The 20,421-nt window shown below is 36.4% G+C and overlaps 1 long non-coding RNA gene across 1 annotated transcript in view; it reads right to left on the reverse strand.

The window, feature by feature from the left end:
- LOC135363768 (uncharacterized) overlaps nucleotides 1–20,421 on the reverse strand; it is a 175,780-nt gene that overhangs the window by 102,464 nt on the left and 52,895 nt on the right. The window lies entirely within an intron of this gene.

Consider the following 20,421-nt stretch of genomic DNA (forward strand, 5'->3'; position numbering starts at 1 on the left):
TAGAGAAAACATAAATATAAATCATGATATTGCTTTTAAGGGGTAAAGAGTCTGCAACTATATCTCCCAAAAACAAAATATTGCTATGAACATTAAAAAGCTAGGCAATGAGTTGATTTTCAAATATCCAGATGTTCAGCATTATGTTTCCAAAATATACAGCCCCACCCACTCTTCATATGAAAATTTGCCTCCAGATGTCTGGCATCATGTAGGTGCCAGTACGTCCTTCAGAGCTGCTCATGGCCAACTTGCTCACTGTACACTTGTGAATTGCCATGATGATCTGTAAAGGAAAACAAATGCTGTTTTTCCAAAATATTTTCTGTCATAAGAGGCAATCAAACTCATTAAGGGAGAGTGGCCACCGAAGTGTAGAGTGTTGTGCTTCTCTGCTTTTGCCATTTCCTACACACAGACCAGAAACCTCAATTCGCTGGAGAATGGTATTAACACTGCCTGAAAATGAAAAACAGATTATCTCCCTCTAAACCACTGTATCTTTTTCCTTAATGTTTTAGTTTGGGGGTTTTTTAGATATAGACAGCTTAAAGTGGACAACTTGTAATATATCATCTTCAACAGCCCACTGGAGAACAAATAACACTTTTGTCCCTCTATCATTAACCTGCTAACACCGATTGTTTATTCAGTCAGTTATTTTGACTTGGAGAGTCATGGAAAGTCAAGCCTGCTACTAACAGGGTGGAATTAAATGAGGAAATTTCAAGTAGAGAAAGTTGTGAAGACAGTGGAATACACACGATTGGGAAGCATCCCACGCACACCAGCGAAGGATGAACAGTGGGTTAGCTCACTGGGAAGACACATAGCCATTGAGATCTCTTCACTACATATGAGTGGTCTCAGACTCAGGAGACCTCCAGAGTTGCCTGCAAATCCTTCAATTTTTCTTTGCTTAGCTTCTTTTCTCATTCTCCATTGGTGTACATTCAGAACTTTAGCTCTTTTCAAGCTCCCTTTCTAAGGACCGCTGCTATCTAACTCTGGACAGATAATTTAGAGGCCATTAGGTGAGAATCTTTTTAAATTGCTTCCCTCCATTTCCAAAAATACATGTCTCTACATAAAATCCCATCTTACCCTCCTTTTCTCCCTGTTTCAGTGAAGAGACATTTAATCTCATAGTCCCAGAGTAAGCTTGTCACCTATGTTCTGGATAACATACTCCCGTTTCCTCCAGTAACTCAACGTACTAACTAATCCTTCCCAATTCTATTACTTGAGTCTGTTCTTTTGTAACTTGTTCCCATCGATATATAAAAAAGTACATATCTCTAACTTGTTTAAAAATATTAAAAAATGAAACCTATCTTGATATCATGCTACACTCTAGTCACTCTTTATCTTCTGTATTTCAGACCCAAGCAAATGAGTTGTCTATCTGAACACATTTTCAAACACACTGCAATTAAATTTTCTCTAACCATTTTCTTGAAAACTTTCTCAACATGTATTTCAATAATCTGTTGCTACATACTGTGTGTGGGAGGGGCGGGGTGGATCACACACTTTTACTTTTTATTTTAGCTAACCCACCTGCAATATTTAATCCTGACTAACCACACTTTCCTTCTGGATACTTTTCCTCATAGCGGCCCAATGAGTACATTGTATTGTGCTTTTCTTTTTGTCTGTCTGCCTTCTACTCAAATTTTGCATAGCTTCCTTGTTCTCAGTGCTTTACACACGGTCTCCTTTCTCACAGCCCTCTTCTTTTGTTCTCTTTACATACCTTCTCCGGGTGGCCTTATCTTGGCCCATAATTTCACTTACAACAGATACACTGGTGATTCACTAATCTCTCCAACCTCTTTTTCTCTGGGATCAGCCCAGTGTAACTCAATAAACTATAGAGTATTTCTATTTTCCTTTTCACAACAACTGACTTTAAAAATCAATACACTGAAAACAAGGCACTTTCCTTGCCAAAAATCTAGAAGCTCATTCAATGAATTCTCAATCTTGATGAATGAGAACAGTTATTTCTTCGTGAAAATCAGACCTCTTCAATAATTCCATCTCCTTTATCTCTTATACTTAAGAACTGTTATACTTTATAGACTATCTGCTAAATGTCTCATGGATATATCTCTGATTCTATACTTGCTCAGCTACTGATTTTGGCCAAGCCTTATTAATTTCTTTTTTATAAGATTTTATTTATTTATTTGATGGGGGGAAGGACAAGCCAGAGGAGAGGCAGAGAGGGAGAAGCAGACTCCCTACTGAGCAGAAAGTCTGATGCGGGACTCAATCCCAGGAACCCGGGATCATGACCTGAGCCAAAGGCAGATGCTTAACTGACTGAGCCACCCAAGGGTCCCTAGCCTTATTAATTTCTTACCACTGATGACTGCAGAAGCTACTTAACTGTCCTCAAAGCTCCTAAAGTTTTACCTTTTCAGTCAGAGTAATTGTTCTTAAGTATAAGGGGATATTCTACATCTCTACTTAAAAAATTCTTCAGTGTCTCCATTCCCTCATGAAGTCCAAACTCCTTACCATGTATGTACATAGCATAATGCACATACTTTTGCTGCATATCTCTAGCTTGCCCATCATGCCCACCCCCATCCCAGGCAATCTATCTCTAATACTGCAAGTGCCATGCTTTCTGACACCTGAGATTCTGTAATCCTCTTCTTTCAGTCCAGTAAAGAGAAAGATGGAAGTTAGGAAACAATTTCCATCAAACTCTTCTTTATCCTTTAGGCTTAAAAAAAGTACCATCTCAACCAAGTAGCTTTCTTCTGGTTCAAATTCACCCACACACCCCACATCACCAGTATTCTCAAAGGTTAAGTACTCCTATAATGCATCACACCCTGTGATTACCCTCTCACTTCTTCACACCATTCTGTAATCCCCTCTATTATGGCTGGAAGTCATTAAGTAGATGGCAAGTTCCTGTAGCACAAGGTCAGTAATTAATTTGATTTTGTATCTCCAGTATCTTTGGGTCCCCTAGGATATATCTAATCTTAGAGGACACCCAACAGTTGTAAGATTATTTCAATCACGAATTGTGAAATCATTAATTTTTGAGTTCTTATGGATTGTATATTCTGTAATATAATTCTGTCCCAGTTATGGAGGAAGAAATGGGGCATTTGTGATATGTGACATATGACTAGAGAGATTTAAGAGTGAATGCTGGATCTTGAATTCCTCTGACTATGTTGGCATATCACCACTATTGAATAAAAAGGGTCATGTGTTCTAAGAGACAGTGTGTTGATCCTAAGTTTCCTGAATCTCATTTTTTAATTCAGGTATGTCCATGTGTGATATATACATGTTTGAGGAAAAGGGCTCTCCTTTATTCATTTTTATATTCATAAACCTGACACATGGTCATTGATCAATACACATTTTAAAATTCACATTTATGTGAGTAACTAGATGATTAGGCCTTTGCAAACTTGGCAGAATTGATCTGTGCTCTTCAGTGTCCTGGAAGTCACAGAGGTAATGGAAAAGGTTTGACTCTCAGGATTTAAGACTAAGGTCAGTTTATCTGGTTACTTTCCTCTTGTCAAAGGGTTTTTCCCTGTGATCAGATCCTATTATTACTGTACCTCTGACACTTCCCAGAGGAACTCCTCGTCTACCTAACTTCCATATACAATCCATTATTAAGTCCAATAATTTTCCATTTCTAAATATTTATCAAGTATCCCCACTTCTTTTTTTCTTCACTGCAACCACTCTAATCCAGGTTACCATCATCTCTTTTCCAATTATTAAAAAACCCTGGCTCCCATATTTGTCCCTCTAAACCAGTCTCTAATAATCACAGATGTTTTTTGAAATTTAAATCTGCTTGTGTCCTTCTTCTGAATTGGTTCCCATTTGTTTGCAGAATAAAATGCCAACACTATACCATCACCTGCTAAATCCTACATGGCTAGCCTTTCTTTACTTTCCACTTAGCTTACATCCATCTTTGCCTCTCTGCCTATGACAGTCACTCTAGCAACTTACAGATTTCCTCTAACAAGCTATGGCAAGCTACCGTTGGGGCACCATACAGATCCCTTGAATCCCACTTAGCATTTCTGTGCATACTTCCTCTAGCTTCTGTGTGCACAGAGGTTGTGAGGCTGTTGCTTCCAATTTCTTATACCACTGGGTCCTTTTGCAAGACTGCTTTCGGCTACTTACTGAAGATTTTTTCCTGCATATGCGAAGCACTGGAAATGCCTGGACAAGTTTCTAACCAATGACTGACGGGTACAGGAGAATGGAAACCAACTCCATGGTCTGAACTATAATTTATACTGCAGGGCTCTGCAGAAGGATCAGGCTGAGACTGGGGCTTAGGCTTGAATCCCACCCATTTTCCCATACTGGGTTCTCTTAGCATTTCCTTAATAAATTACTTGAACATGAATCCTCTTTTTTTTTTTTAAAGATTTTATTTATTTATTTATTAGAGAGCGAGAGAGCGAGAAACAGCATGAGAGAGGAGAGGGTCAGAGGGAGAAGCAGGCTCCCCGCTGAGCAGGGAGCCCGATGTGGGACTCGATCCCAGGACCCTGGGATCATGACCTGAGCCGAAGGCAGTCGCTTAACCAACTGAGCCACCCAGGCGCCCGAACATGAATCCTCTTTTAAGGTCAGCTTCTTGGGAACACAAATTAACATGCTAACTAAGTTATTTCTACCATAGGCCTTTGCAAACACTATATCCTCTTCCAGAACACTCTTCCCCAATCTAAATTTTGCCTTCTAGGTAATTCCTTATCTTTTAAGGCTCATTTAACATTACCTCATTTTTAGGCCTTCTCTGACCACCTTATTGTCCAAAAAATGGGGATTTTTTAACTTAAGAAATTATTTTTATTGTGATAAGAACAGTTACCATGAGATCTATCCTCTTAAAAGATGGTTAAGTGTATGATACTGTCATCCGTGGGCCCAATGTTGTACAGCAGATCTCTAGAACTTACTCATCTTGCATAACTGGAACTTTATACCCATTGATTAACAACTCCCCATTTCCCCCTCTTCCAGTCCCTGGCAACCACCATTCTACTCTCTGTTTCTATTTGTTTGACTATTTCAGGTACCTCTTATAAGTGGAACAATGCAGTATTTGTCCTTCTGTGACTGACTTATTTCACTTAGCATGATGTCCTCAAGTTTCATCCATGTTGTTGCACATAAGGATTTCCTTATTTTTTAAACAGTATGGAAGTCCCTCAAAGAATTAAGAACGGAACTACCATATAACCCAGCAATACCACTCCTAGGTACCCAAAAGCATGAAAATCAGAATCTCAAAGAGATATTAACACTCCCAGATTCACTGAAGCATTATTCACAATAGTCAAGATGTAGAAACCACTTAAATGTCCACCAATGGATGAATGGGTAAAGAAAATGTGGTATATACATACAATAAAATATTAGTCAATCTTACTTGTTTTTATCATAGCTCTTTCTATAGGTTGTAATTATTTTTTGTCAGTTCATATTTCTCTCACTAGACTAAATTTCCATGAAGGAAGACACTATGCCACTTTGTTCATAAAGGAGTAACTAGCATCTCTCACATAGTAGGCATTCAAATATTTATTGGCTGGATAAATCAAAGACTTCTAGATTTAAAAGAAAGAAACACAGGTTGAATTTACAACTGCTAAAGAAAACCACTGCATAAATCATACACTCTTTGATGTCTAATTATCGCCCCAAACTTTCTATCCATATTCTCTCTCTGGTAGACATAAAAGATATAAGGTGCTTACATTTCAACATACCTTATGTTCACATAAGCCTGAGTTTTCTGTAATGAACGTGCTATAGTAATAAAGCTTTCTCAGTTATTTCCCATGCCAAATTTATCAGGTGGCTGATTTAAAAATAAATCCTTTATTAGTTCCTATATCTTTGTGATTTTTAATAGTAGAAATCTACATAACTGTTGTGATGGATTGCCTTCTTTGTAATTTCAGACGAAAAGTGCAATTAATTATTGACTCCAGAGAAAGAACAAAAACTATAAGTTCTCTCCTAGATTCCTTTAAAAAAGGAGAAAAAAAGACTAAGTCAATTTTAAAATTTAGTGTGAGATATTGGCATATGTCATCTTGTGGGTGCCTAAGAAAGCACCTTAGATAAGAACTGTAAGAAGTAAATAACTAAACAGGCAACAGAAAATCGTAGGGTAATGAAGTATTCACTGCATAAACAATTTTTGGTGGCTTTCTAACTAATATACAATTTATATTCATATGTATTTCAATAACCTATTTCTGCTTTTTATGCCTTACACAGAAGATGTATTGAATATGTTTCTAGAAAATAAGTTATTTTTCATTTCTAGTGAAGCCTCATCTTTACTTATCTGTGGCTTTTTTAATTTTTTATTTTTTTTTGCTTTTGAATATTCTAGGCCACCTAAGATTCTTAAATCAGTACATGCTTATGTTTTCCCCTAGTATTATAATTTACCATGAAAATTTCATTGTTTACTTGGATTTCTACTCCAGATTCATGTTATAGGAAGATTAATTCTAAGTATTAAATATAGCTTTAAGTGTATCCTTCCAATTGCATTTATACAAGTACAAAGACATGTAGTACCAAAGATCTTTTAAACTCTCATTGTTTTCTACTTGAAATATCTATTTTACAACTCTTATCTATTCACTGAACAAAAAACTTCTGGAAACTGATGTGGAAATTCTATCTGTACAGAATGATCTACACACATGTATATATAGGCATTATATTATATGTAATATATATGTGTTATACACACACACACATATATATACACACATACACACATACATATCAAACTAAAGCTATCCATAATGAACAAAGTAATAGATGGTACAAGTGCTGATTTTTGTATCTCAGTGTAAGAGTTCATTTCCTTTGCTGATGCTAGTTATCTAAGGTAAATGATACATTGAGATTTTTTAATTTGACTGGGGAAGTATAATAGAAATTGTCCCAAATGGATATGTAACAATAATTTGCAACTTCTTTGCTTTCCCAATTACTCTATTATAACCATCAATTTTAGAAAATAAAGTTCATTTATTAATAGTTAAATAACATTTTTATTATTATCAAGCTTAGTATCATACAAATTACCACACTGGATCAAATCAAATGATCCATTAGTAACACTAATTACTATCACAACACCTGACCTATAGTACATACTCAGTTGAGAGTAATTAAAATGCAAACCTTACATAGGGCACTGGTAGAAAACACTGTCTTTTGTAAGATATATCAAGATTCTTTGGGTTGCAAGTAAACCAAAAAAGTACTGACTAAAATCTGCTTGAGACATGCAGCCATTTATTAGACCGCAAATCTAAATCAAGTAGAACTGAGTTTAATAAAATCATCAGGTCATAGACTCCTTTCACATTTTGGCTCTGTTTTCTTCCATGCTGTGTCATTCTCAAATGTGATATGGCAACAAGATAGATAATAGCACCTTTAGGCCTATGTTATCCCAGGTTCAAACTGAGAGAAGGAAGGAAGGAAGAAGGATAGGAGGAAGGAAGGAAGGAAGGAAGGAAGGAAGGAAGGAAGGAAGGAAGGAAGGAAGGAAGGAAGGAAATAAAAGCATATCTTTTTTTCTGACAGTCAAATCAATCCATTAGCACTGAATCTATTTTATTTTCTACTTTCAGCCATGAAAGAATAGTCCTCCTGCCATTAACTACATAATTGGACAAAACAAATGAAATAATTATTTACAAGAGTTTTATTAGGGGCAGTGGAGGATTATGATTTCTTAGCAAAGGGAAATAAAGAGGATAAGCCCCACAACTGGCCTGGCTTTTTGCATAATGACACTTTCTGGGCCATGGTACAGAAGATAGAAGAATCAATAGAGCATATCATTATCAATGAGATAAGACAAAGATCAGAGTTTGGGGTTTCTGAGGTAGCTGGGTTCTATGGGACAGGGTACCTCAGAGAAGGGAGCTCTAAAGGAAAGGAACTCCAGAAATCTGCAAAGGGCTGCCCTTCCAACTTTGACTATATACTAAGCCTTGAATAGTCAGGGCAAAATACCATAAGACCAGCCAAAGACCCACTACTACTTTCACCATAGTGAAAGAAATACCACTGGAGAATGAACAACTGCTAGGGTATTGTGAACTGGATAACTAACCAAGTTCACACATGTTTGGAAACATGTAATTCCAACAGCCAAACAGAGACCTTCCTACACATTCTGGACTTCCGGTAGGAATCCCAGAAATTACACATCTTAGAATCAGGAGTAATTTAGAACAAGGAGAAAGGTTACTCTGATATGATAAAGAAAATAAAAAGCCTCAAAAGGATCAAGCTGATCTGCAAGTAGATTTACTATATGCTGTGGTTATATTCAGTATTTCATTAAGGAAGACAATCCAAACATGCAATAATATAGGATCCATAGTGTCTAACTTTAAATCAAAAGTCACTAGACATAAAAAGGGACAGAAAAATATGACAAATAATCAGGAGGGAAATTAGTGAATAAAAATCAAACTGGCAAAGTCAGATAATGGAATTAGAGTGTAAGGAATTTAAAATGGTTGTTATAAACATGTGAAATAATTTAAAATTAAATATTAACCTAATAAAAATAGCAAATATCAGTAGAGAAACCTAAACTATAACAAATAAAATGGAAATTCTAAAACTTAACACTATGACATCTATAATGAAAATGTCAATGGATCAGCTTAACATCAAGTTTGACTGCAGAATAAAAATGGTACCTTTAAATACTAGAAAAAAAGAAATGATCCAAACTTAAAAAGACAAAATTTAAAAGGCTAATACAAAATTAACAATGTAAATGAGATTAAAAATCCATATAATTGAAATACCAAAAAGAGAAGAGAGAGTTAAGTAGGAAAAAATATTTAAGGAAATAATGTTAAAATGTTTTTAATTTGATAAAAACTATAAACCCACAGACCCAAAAATCTTAATGACTACAACAGGGATAATCAAAAGGAATAATACAACAAAGAATAGCATGCTGAAATTCTGAAAATCAATAAAAAAGAAAACAAATCTTAAAAGCAAACAGAAAATAAAAGACACATCACTTACAGGGGAACAACAATAAGAAAATTAACAACTTTTCATCAGAAACAATACAAGTTAGATGATAATAGAATGACAATTTTAAAGTGCTAAGAGAAAAAAAGTATTATTCTAAATACATAAGTTTAGCAAAAAAGGAAAGCACTTCAAATAAGAATATTTACTTAGACAAATAAAAGCTGAAATAATATGTCACCATCAGATGAGCATGGTAAGAAATGCTAAAAGTAGGAATTCAGACAGAAGAGAAAGAGTACTATCCTTAAGTATGATATAAAGAAATGAAAAACACAAATATATGGCTAAGTTGAAAGGCAAGTATTTTTCTCTCTACTTTCTTAAATTATTTCAAAGCAAATTGAGTGTTGAGAGCAAATATAACACTGCCATGTGAGGTTTATAACATATCTAAAATGAAAATGTATAATAAGAGAATAAAGGATGGGAGGGGGGAAATGGAGGAGTTATTATAAAGGCAAAAACTTAAACAAGTACTTAACAAAGGAATATGTTAATATATTATAAATATACATATATATGTGTATATATACACATATATACATATACACATATACATTATGCATATACATATGATATGTATATATAAAATTGGTCAATAAGCACAAGAAATAGTGCTAACATCATTAACCATCAGGGAGTTGCATATTAAAACCATAATGACAGTTTATTGCACTTACACTGGAATAGCTAAAATTTTAAAAAAGTGACAACCACAAGTATTGATGAGGATGGGGAGCATAAAATGATACACATTCTTTAAAAAACTGTCATGTTCTCTTAAAGTAAATCATACACCAATTGGGAAGATGGCAGAAGAGTAGGGGATCTTCATCTCATCTGGTCCCTTGAATTCAGCTATATATCTAGCAAATTATTCTGAACACCTATGAATTCAATTTGAGATCTAAGAAAAGAATTGCTGCAATTCTACAAATAGAAAAGCAACAGTTTTCTGCAAGGTAGGAGGTGTGGACAAGTGAATCTGAGGGGACATATTGGAAGATAAGCCAAGTGGGGAGGGAGCCTCCATAAGCCGGCTACCAGAGTGATATAGCCCCACAGTGCAAAATCAGAACTTTTAGAAGTCTGCTCCCAAGAGGGACATCTGCACCTGAAAGGTGCTCAGGTGGTGAAGTAGGGCAGAATCCTAGGTGGGACAGTGTGATCTCAGGATCCCCAGGGGTCACAGAAAGAACAGAGGTGCCTGAGGGTGGCAGAGTTCTCAAGCATTGTAGCAGGGAAGCTGGCTACAATCAGTGAGCCCAGGAGTGGGCTCTCAACATGGTGTTGCCATAACCTGTGAACTCCGGCAGGATCAGGTGACCGCTCTCTAAGCAGGGGCCCAGCAAGTGGCAGAACCTCCAAGAAACTCCCCTCCTTCCCCTGGGAGGATTGGTGGGGGTACACACCTCAGAAGACCACAGAGTTTGGTGTACACAAAAGTGATTGACTGCTTTTCATTGAGGGTGCACTGAAGAGTGGGGGCAGTTATCGTTGGGCTGGAGGCTGGAGATCAGGGCGCTGCCATTGTTGTTGGTTTTTGTTTTTTTTTTTTTCATTTTCTAAAGTGGGATAGAAAGCCTTCAGGGAACAAGAGACACACAGAGCAACCTGAAACAGCTTACAATGAGACCGGTCCCCTGGCAAGGGGTGGTACAACCACCTAGGCAAACACACCAGAATCATGGAACAGGCCCATCCCCCAGAAGACCAGCAGGAACGTCAGGCTAATATCAAGTTTACAGATCACACAGAACTGGAAAACTCCTGCACTAGGGGAAAACGGTATATAGAATTCAAGGTTTTTTCTCATGATTCTTTAGTCTTTCAGTTTAAAATTTTCCTTTTTTCCTTTTCAAATAGTTTCTTATTTTATCAACTAAAAAATTAAGTCTTTTTTAATTTTCATTTTTACATTTACATTTTATAGATATGTTCTTCATTTTTGGCTTCCTTTTACAGTATTCAATTTTATTTTTGTATATATATATATATTTCTTTCTTTCTTTCTTTACAATTTTGGGGTTTGTTGTCTTCTAACAAACAGACCAAAACACACCCTAGACCAGTGTATCACCCTGTTTTGTCCACCTGTTAGATAATATTCTTTCTTTGTGACCTCCCATTTATTTTTCTTGTTTGGTTTCTGATCTCTTCGGATTTGTCTAGTGTATATTTCACTGGGGTCATGGTTGATATTTTTTATTTTGTTCTCTCATTCATCAATTTTTCTCTGGACAAAACGACTAAAAGGAGAAATTCACAACAAAAGAAGGAACCAGAGGTAATACTCCCTGCCATAGATTTAATCAATGTGGATATAAGTAAGAAGTCAGACATAGAATTCAGAATAACAATTATAAAGCAAATTATACAAATTATACAAATTATACAGCAAATGAGGCAGAAGAGTCAGTGGCATAGAAGACAAAATGATGGAAAATAAGGAAGCTGAGGAAAAGAGAAAAACAACTACTGGATCATGAGGGGAGGCTTCAAGAAATCAGCAATACTATAAAGTGAAACAATATTAGAATAATTGGGATCCCAGAGGAAGAGGAATGAGAGAGAGAGGGACAGAAGGTATATTTGAGCAAATCATTACTGAGAACTTCCCTAATCTGGGGAAGGAAACAGGCATTCAAGTCCCGAAGACACAGAGAACCCCCCCAAAAAATCAATAAAAATAGATCAATATCCCAACATATAATAGTGAAGCTTGCAAATTTCAGAGATAAAGAGAAAATCCTGAAAGCAGCTCGAGACAAGAAGTCCGTAATCTACAAGGGTAGAAACATTAGACTGGCATAAGACTTATTCACACAGACCTGGCAGGCCAGAAAGGATAGGCATGATATATTCAGGGTACTAAATGAGGAAAATATGCAATCAAGAATATTTTATCCAGCAAGGTTGTCATTCAGAATGGAAGGAGAGATAAAGAGTTTCCAGGACAAACAGAATCTAAAAGAATTGGTAATCACTAAACTGGTGCTGCAGGAAATATTAAAGGGGATCTTTAAAGCAAAGAGAGAACCCAAAAGTAACACAGACCAGAATGGAACAGAGACAATATAGAGACACAGTGACTTTACAGGTAATATAATGGCACTAAATTCATATCTTTCAATAGTTAATCTGAATGTAAATGGGCTCATTGCTCCAATCAAAAGCCATAGGATATTAGATTGGATGAAAAAGTAAGACCCATCCATATGCTGTCTATGAGAGAATCATTTTAGGCCCAAAGACTCCAGATTGAAAGTGAATGGGTGGAGAACCATTTACCATGCTAGTGAATATCAAAAGAAACCTGTGGTAGCAATCCTTATATCAGGCAAATTGGATTTTAAACCAAAGGCTGTAGGAAGGGATAAAGAGGGACACTATATCATACTTAAAGGGTCTATCCAACAAGAAGATCTTACAATAATAAATATTTATGCTCCTAACTAAGGAGCAGCCAAATTAGATAATCCAATTAATAACAAAATTAAAGAAAATAATTGATAATAATACAATAATAGTAGGGGACATTAACACCCCACTCACTGCAATGGACAGATTGTTAAGCAGAAGATCAACAAGGAAACAAGGGCTTTGAATGACACACTGGACCAAATGGTCTTCACAGATATATACAGAGCATTCCAACCTAAAGCAACAGAATACACATTCTTCTCGAGTATATATATAACAGTCTCCAAAATATATAATGTACTGGGTCACAAATCAGGTGTCAACTGGTACCTAAAGATTGGGATTATTCCCTGCATATTTTTAGACCATAATGCTTTGAAACTTGAACTCATTCACAAGAGGAAATTTGCAAAGAACTCAAATACTTGGAGGTTAAAGAGCATCCTACTAAAGAATGAATGGGTCAACCAGGAAATTAAAAAAGAATTTAAAAACATTCATGTAAGCAAATGAAAATGAAAACACAACTGTTCAAAACCTTTGGGATGTAGCAAAGGCAGTCCTAAGAGGGGACTACATAGCAACACAAGCCTTTCTCAAGAAACCAGGAAAGTCTCAAATACACAACCTAACCATACACCTAAAGGAGCTAGAGAGAAAACAGCAAATAAAGCCTAAATCCAGCAAGAGAAGAGAATTAATGAAGACCAGAGCAGATATAAATGAAACAGAAACCAAAAGAACAGTAGAATAGATCAACAAAACTAGGAGCTGGTTCTTTGAAATAATAAGATTGATAAACCCCTGGCCAGACTTATCAAAAAGAAAAGAGAAATAAATAAATAGAGAAATAAATAAAATCATGAATGAAAGAGGAGAGATCACAACCAACCACAAAGAAATACAATTATAAGAATATATTATGAGCAACTATATGCCAACAAAGTAGGCAATCTGGAAGAAATGGTTGCATTCCTAGAGAGGTATAAACTACCAATACTGAAACAGGAAGAAATAGAAAACCTGAACAGATGGATAACGATCAAGGAAATTGAAGCAGTGATCAAAAATCTCCCAACAAAGAAGAGTCCAGGGCCAGGTGGCTTCCCAGGGAAATGCTACCAAACAGTTAAAGAAGAATGAATACCTATTCTTCTGAAGCTGTTTCAAAAAATACAAATGAAAGGAAAACTTCCAAACTCTTTCTATGAGGCCAGCATTACCTTGATCCCAAAGCCAGACAAAGAACCCACCAAAAAGGGAAATTACGGACCATTATCCCTGATAAACATGGATACAAAAATTCTCACCAAAATACTAGCCAATAGGATCCAACAGGACATTAAAAAGATTATTCACCACAGCCAAGTGGGATTTATTCCTGGGCTGCAAGGGTGGTTCAACATCAGCAAATCAATCAACGTTATATATCACATTAACAAAAGAAAGGACAAGAATCATATGAACTTCTCAATTGATGCAGAAAAAGCATTTGACAAAATATAGCATCCTTTCTTGATTAAAACTCTCCACCAGTGTAGGGATAGAGGGAAGATACTTCAATATCATAAAAGCCATATTCGAAAAGCCCACAGCCAATATCATTCTCAATGGGGAAAAACTGAGAGCTTTTCCCCTAAGGTCAGGAACATGGCAGGGATGTCCACTCCCACCACTATTTTTCAACATAGTACCTAGCCTCAGCAATCGGACAACAAAAACCTAAATAGGCAAATTCCAAATAGGCAAAGAAGAAGTCAAACTCTCACTCTTTGCAGATGATATATTACTTTATGTGGAAAACCCAAAAGATTCCACCCCCAAATTGCTTGAACTCATAGCAATTCAGCAACATGGCAGGATATAAAATCAATGCACAGAAATCAGTTGCATTTCCATACATTAACAGTGAGACAGAGGAAAGAGAAATTAAGGAGTCAATCCCATTTACAATTGGCCCCAAAGCCATAAGATACTTAGGAATAAACCTAACAAAAGAGGAAAGGATCTGTACTCTAAAAACTACAGAATGGGGTACCTGGGTGGCTCAGTCAGTTAAGTGGCTGCCTTCAGCTCAGGTCATGATCCCAGGGTCCTGGGATGGAGTCCCACGTTGGGCTCCTTGCTCAGCGGAGAGTCTGCTTCTCCCTCTACCTCTGCCTGACGCTCTACCTACTTGTGCTCTCTCACTATCTCTCTGTCAAATAAATAAATAAAATCTTAAAAAAAAAAAAAACCTACCGAACACTTATGAAAGAAATTGAGAAAGACACAAAGAAATGGAAAAACGTTCCATGCTCATGGATTGGAAGAATAAATACTGTTAAATGTCTATGCCACCAAGAGCAATTTACACATTCAATGCAATCCCTATCAAAATACCATCGACATTTTTCACAGAGCTGGAACAAATAATCCTAAAATTTGTATGGAACCAGAAAAGACCCTGAATAGCCAGAGGAATATTGAAAAAGAAAACCAAAGCTGGTGGCATCACAATTCCAGACTTCAAGCTCTATTACAAAGCTATAATCATCAAGACAGTATGGTACTGGCACAAAAACAGACACATAGATCAATGGAACAGAATGGAGAACCCAGAAATGGACCCTCAATTCTATGGTCAACAAAGCAGGAAAGAATATCCAATGGAAAAAAGACAGTCTCTTCAACTAATGGTGTTGAGAAAATTGGACAGCCACATGAAGAAGAATGAAACTGTACCGTTTTCTTACAGCATACACAAAGATAAACTCAAAATGGATGAAAGACCTCAATGTAAGACAGGAATCCATCACAATCCTAGAGGAGAACACAGGCAGCAACCTCTTCAACCTCGGCCACAACAACTTCTTGCTAGACACATCTCCAAAGGCAAGGGAAACAAAAGCAAAAATGAATTATTGGAATTTTATCAAGATAAAAAGCTTCTACACAGCGAAGGAAACAGTCAACAAAACTAAAAGGCAACCTATAGAATTGGAGACAATATTTGCAAATGCCCTATCAGATAAAGGGCTGGTATCCAAGATCTATAAAGAACTTATCAAACTCAACACCCAAAAACCAAATTATCCAGTCAAGAAATGGGCAGAAGACATGAACGGACACTTATCCAAAGACAACATACAAATGGCCAACAAACATGAAAAAATGCTCCACATCACTTGGCATCAGGGAAATACAAATCAAAACCTCAATGAGATACCACCTCACACAAGTCAGAATGGCTAAAATTAACAAGTCAGGAAACAACAAATTTTGGTGGGGATGTGGAGAAAGGGGAACCCTCTTACACTGTTGATGGGAATGCAAGCTGGTACAGCCACTCTGGAAAACAGTATGGAGGTTCTTCAAGAAGCTAAAAATAGAGCTACCCTACAACCCAGCAATTGCACTACTAGGGATTTACCCCCAAAGATACAAACATAGTGATTCGAAGCGTCACCTACACCTCAATGTTTATCAGCAATATCCACAATGTCCACAATAGCCAAACTATGGAAAGAACTGAGATGTCCATTGATAGAGGAACGGCTAAATAAGATGTGGTACACACACACACACACACATACATACAATGGAATATTACTCAGCCATTAGAAGGGATGAAATCTTACCACTTAAATCAATGTGGATGGAACTGGAGGGTATTATGCTGAGTAAAATAAGTCAGTCAGAGAAAAACAATTACATGCTTTCACTCATATGAAGAATATAAGAAACAGTGCAGAGGATCATAGGGGAAGGGAGGGAAAAACAGAATGGGAAGAAATCAGAGGGAGACAAACCATGAGAAACTCTTAACTATGGGAAAGAAACTGAGGGTTGCTGGATGGGATGTAAGTGGTGGGATGGGGTAACTGGGTGACTGGCATTAAGGAGAGCAAGTGATGTGATGAATACTAGGTGTTATATGCAACTGATGAATTACTGAACTCTATCTGAAACTAATGATGTACAATATAAAATGTCTCTCAATAGGAGAAATAAACTATTTGTAATATATACTCAGAAATAAAAAGGAATGATCTGATAAAACATATAACACCATTGATAAAACTCAAAAAGCTTATGCTGAGTAAAAGAAGCCAGACACAAGAATACATATAGTATGTTTTCATTTACATGATGATCTAAAGATAGATGAACCATTATGTGACAATCTAGATGATCTAGAAACTTGTCAGAACTGATCTAGAAAAAGGTAAAAGCATTTGATGGTAGACCAAATGAGAAAGTTGGTTGTCTCTTGTGCAGGCTTGGAATGGATTGACTGAAAAGGACAAAAGGCATTTTTCCAGATGATAAAAAAAATTCTGTATTTTGTTAAGGTGTGAATTAAATGGTATGTGCAACTGTCAAAACTCGTTGAACTGTAAACTTAGACCTGTGCATTTCTCTGTAAGTACATATGTCAGTTGAAAAACTGCTGGGAGCATCAAATTGGATTTAAATTTGTCTAGTCCCCTTCTCCCCTACACACCAATCACTGTGGCTGAGGGACCTGCATATTTTGCTGGACATGGCCTGAATCATTTGTCAGCTCGAGGACTCTTCCCAGAGCACAGAAGGGAGTGGAAGACGACTGTGCATTAGATAAAATCACAGCATCCTTAGCAGTGGAAAATGCGCTGAATGAAGAGAAAGAATATAACACTATCTCTGAAATACTTGAGATAAAGGTTGTTCTCCACAGAGTCATCATCTTCATCCTCAACCTCCTCCTTCTCTCTCTGTCTCTTTCTCCACCTGCCTTCTAACAGTAAAGTAAGATAGGATGTTAATTGCTATTCCTGTTAATGTTTTACGTATTATGAGTAATATGTCACTTCTATCTACCCTATCCTCAAGGCAATTTTATAAGGATGTAATATTTTAGCGTCTAACTCTTAATTCATAGAAATCCAATTATGCATGTGTCTATTCCATGACTAATTTAACTCACACATAGTTTTCTTTTTAAGTTTCAATATTTTAAGTATGCCCAAATCAAAATTCATTATTTTACTTTCCTGGCTTTAAAAGAAGAAAAATCATCTATAATATACTTAAAATATACTTCTCAGCTTATCTTATTTTTAAATGAGAATATTGCAATGCTTGATGTTTTCTTGTAACATGTGACAATCTTCTTTTATAATCTTTTTAATTGTGTAGTTGAGATACAATGTTACATTAGTTTAAGATACACAGCACAGTGATTCAACTTCTCTGTAAGTTATGCCATACTCACCCCAAGTGTAGCTACCATCTGTCACCATACAACCCCATTACAATATTACTGACTACATTCCCTATGCTGTGCCTTTTATGCCTGTGACTTATTCATTCCATAACTGGAAGCCTGCATCTCTCATTCTCTTTCACCCATAATGCCCATGCTCTCAACTCCCTCCTTTCTGGCAACCACCAGTTTGGTCTCTGTATTTATAGGCCTGATTCTGTTTTTGTTTATTCATTAGTTTCTACAAAGTAGGGAAAACTTTTAACTTTTTGCCTTCAATGCAGTGAAGTGTAAGGCATATGAAAGTTCCAATTATAAATGCTTATAAATATTGATTATAAAAAATAAGTAATTGTTTTATTTCTGCTATGCGGTACTGTGGAAAGAACAATGTTACGCCTCTGCCAACTGTGCACTATTGTTAAGTCACTTCTGGTCTTTATCTCCTTAATTTTGTAAAATAAATAGGTTGAATTAAAATATTTTTATGGCACTAAAATTCTTATGAATGTTGCTCATTATAGCCTTAATTATATCTAAAGAATAGAGCAATGCAGAAGTATAAGTAACATTATTTTATCAGCAGGTGTATCATGCCCTACTTATCTTAATTGCTCTCATAGCTCCTATTGGAGAATATATCGTATTTATGCTGTTACTTTGTATAATATGTCTTTCCTGCAAAACTATAAGCCCTATGAAAGCAGGAACTGTATCTATCATATTATTCACTATATCTCTCACAGCTAGTGCATTATCTGGCACACAGTATGTAGGTAAGATTAGTATTAATTGCTATTACTAGCTTTTAAATTATGCTCCTGTTTCTCAAAACTATGTGCAGGCATTGTGCTAAGTACTTTAGGACTGCCATGTTTCACGGCTCCAGGAAACTAGTCACATTTCATTCTATGTACTCCATATTCTTCTTAAAATAAAATATTAATTTTGACCTTTGGAGTCTTCCAACACATTGACCTTGATGAGCTTTTTGTAATTTCTCATTTAATCCTCAGTATAAACTCATGAGTTAGATGGTAGTATTGCCTTTCACTAAAGAAGGAACTGAGGCACAGATAGGTTAAGTGTGCATGATAATCCATAACCATAGAGCCAGAATGTGAATCCTGGTACTCTGACTCTACAACCTTCACTCTTAGCTTCTACCCACACTCAACCTTCACTTTCAGCTTCACTCTTAGCTTCTACTCCCCTCCTAACACGTTTTCATGTATAAAAGATGCCTGTCTCGGGTGCCTGGGTGGCTCAGTTGGTTAAGCGACTGCCTTCGACTCAGGTCAGGATCCTGGAGTCCTGGGATCGAGTCCCACATCGGGCTCCCGGCTTAACGGGGAGGCTGCTTCTCTCTCTGACCCTCTCCCCTCTCATGCTGTTTCTCCCTCTCTCTCTCAAATAAATAAATAAATAAAATCTTTAAAAAAAAAAAAAAGATGCCTGTCTCATTTTTCAGCATCCTTAAGCATATATTATCCTTACCTATATTTAACCAATCTCATGTGTGTCTCATTTTCCTCTCAATACTCCATTTGTGCCTAGTTTCTACCTTTGGACAGAAGAACACAGGAAAAGTAACAGTGTTGCTTAATTTTATCAGGGATGCGTACTTTAGGGGCTAGAGTATAACTTCACATGTTTTTCAGAGTTAATACCAATTTTATTCTCCATTTTTGGAAAAGCTAGTTTATCCTAACTGAACATGACATGCCTGGCAGGGCTGTACATCTTCAAGATGTTTTGTTTTGCTTTTCCCTTTTAGCACAGAGAAGTGGAGAGTCAGGAATCTTACAATAGTCCATTCTTGAAAACTCCACTTCCACATTTTACACACTGAAGCAATTCTCATAACCATCTCAACTCCCACATTTCTCCAAACCAATTTCCCACTTAAAAAAAATGCCAAGCTGCCCAATTTATTGACTGTGATGGAGGGCGGGGGAAGATAGGGGAAAGAAAAACACACAATCTCCCTGACCAAGAAGGATACATCAAGGCAACAAAGCAGTCCCTTCCTAAATTATCATGATAGATGTTTTCTACAGAAAGCACATTGGCACTCTAAAGAAATAGCTGGATTCTTTCTTCCCACTCCATGTCTCATCTTATATAACGTAGAGAAAAAGAAGGGGGCATATAAAGATCCAGGAGAGTAGACACATGACTAACTTTTTCCATAGAATTGACTACCCTGTGGTAAATGTTTTATTACAAATACTAGAGATACCAGATTGGATTGCAGCTGGACCAAGAGGTTTTTTGCCTCAGGCTTGAACTAAAGCTGGGAAAGAAAGAGCTTCCACCCATTCCACTTCTCTGCTCTTCATAAACCAAAATGGAAAGAAAGAAGAAATATATTCAGAAGGATTATTTTTGAAAAGTTGTCATAAATGGAACAAGAAGTTCCAAAAAGAAAAATATATTTTCTCACAGAAGCATCAAGTAAAATCTAGTTCAGCAGAAACTGTCAAGAGAAATCTTTTTAAAGAGTATTCATTTACTCATTTATTAATTTATTAATTTATTCACTCAATATTTACTTAGCATCTGTACCAGGTTATGAGGAAAATATGGAAGTGAGTGCCATACTGTCTCCACTCAGAGAACTCACTTTCTAGTAGAAATTTTTA

The sequence above is a fragment of the Mirounga angustirostris genome, unplaced genomic scaffold (assembly GCF_029215605.1).
Source record: "Mirounga angustirostris isolate CCGP_5_RB_7025 unplaced genomic scaffold, mMirAng1.0.hap1 SCAF_3, whole genome shotgun sequence".
In the NCBI taxonomy this organism is placed as follows: domain Eukaryota; kingdom Metazoa; phylum Chordata; class Mammalia; order Carnivora; family Phocidae; genus Mirounga; species Mirounga angustirostris.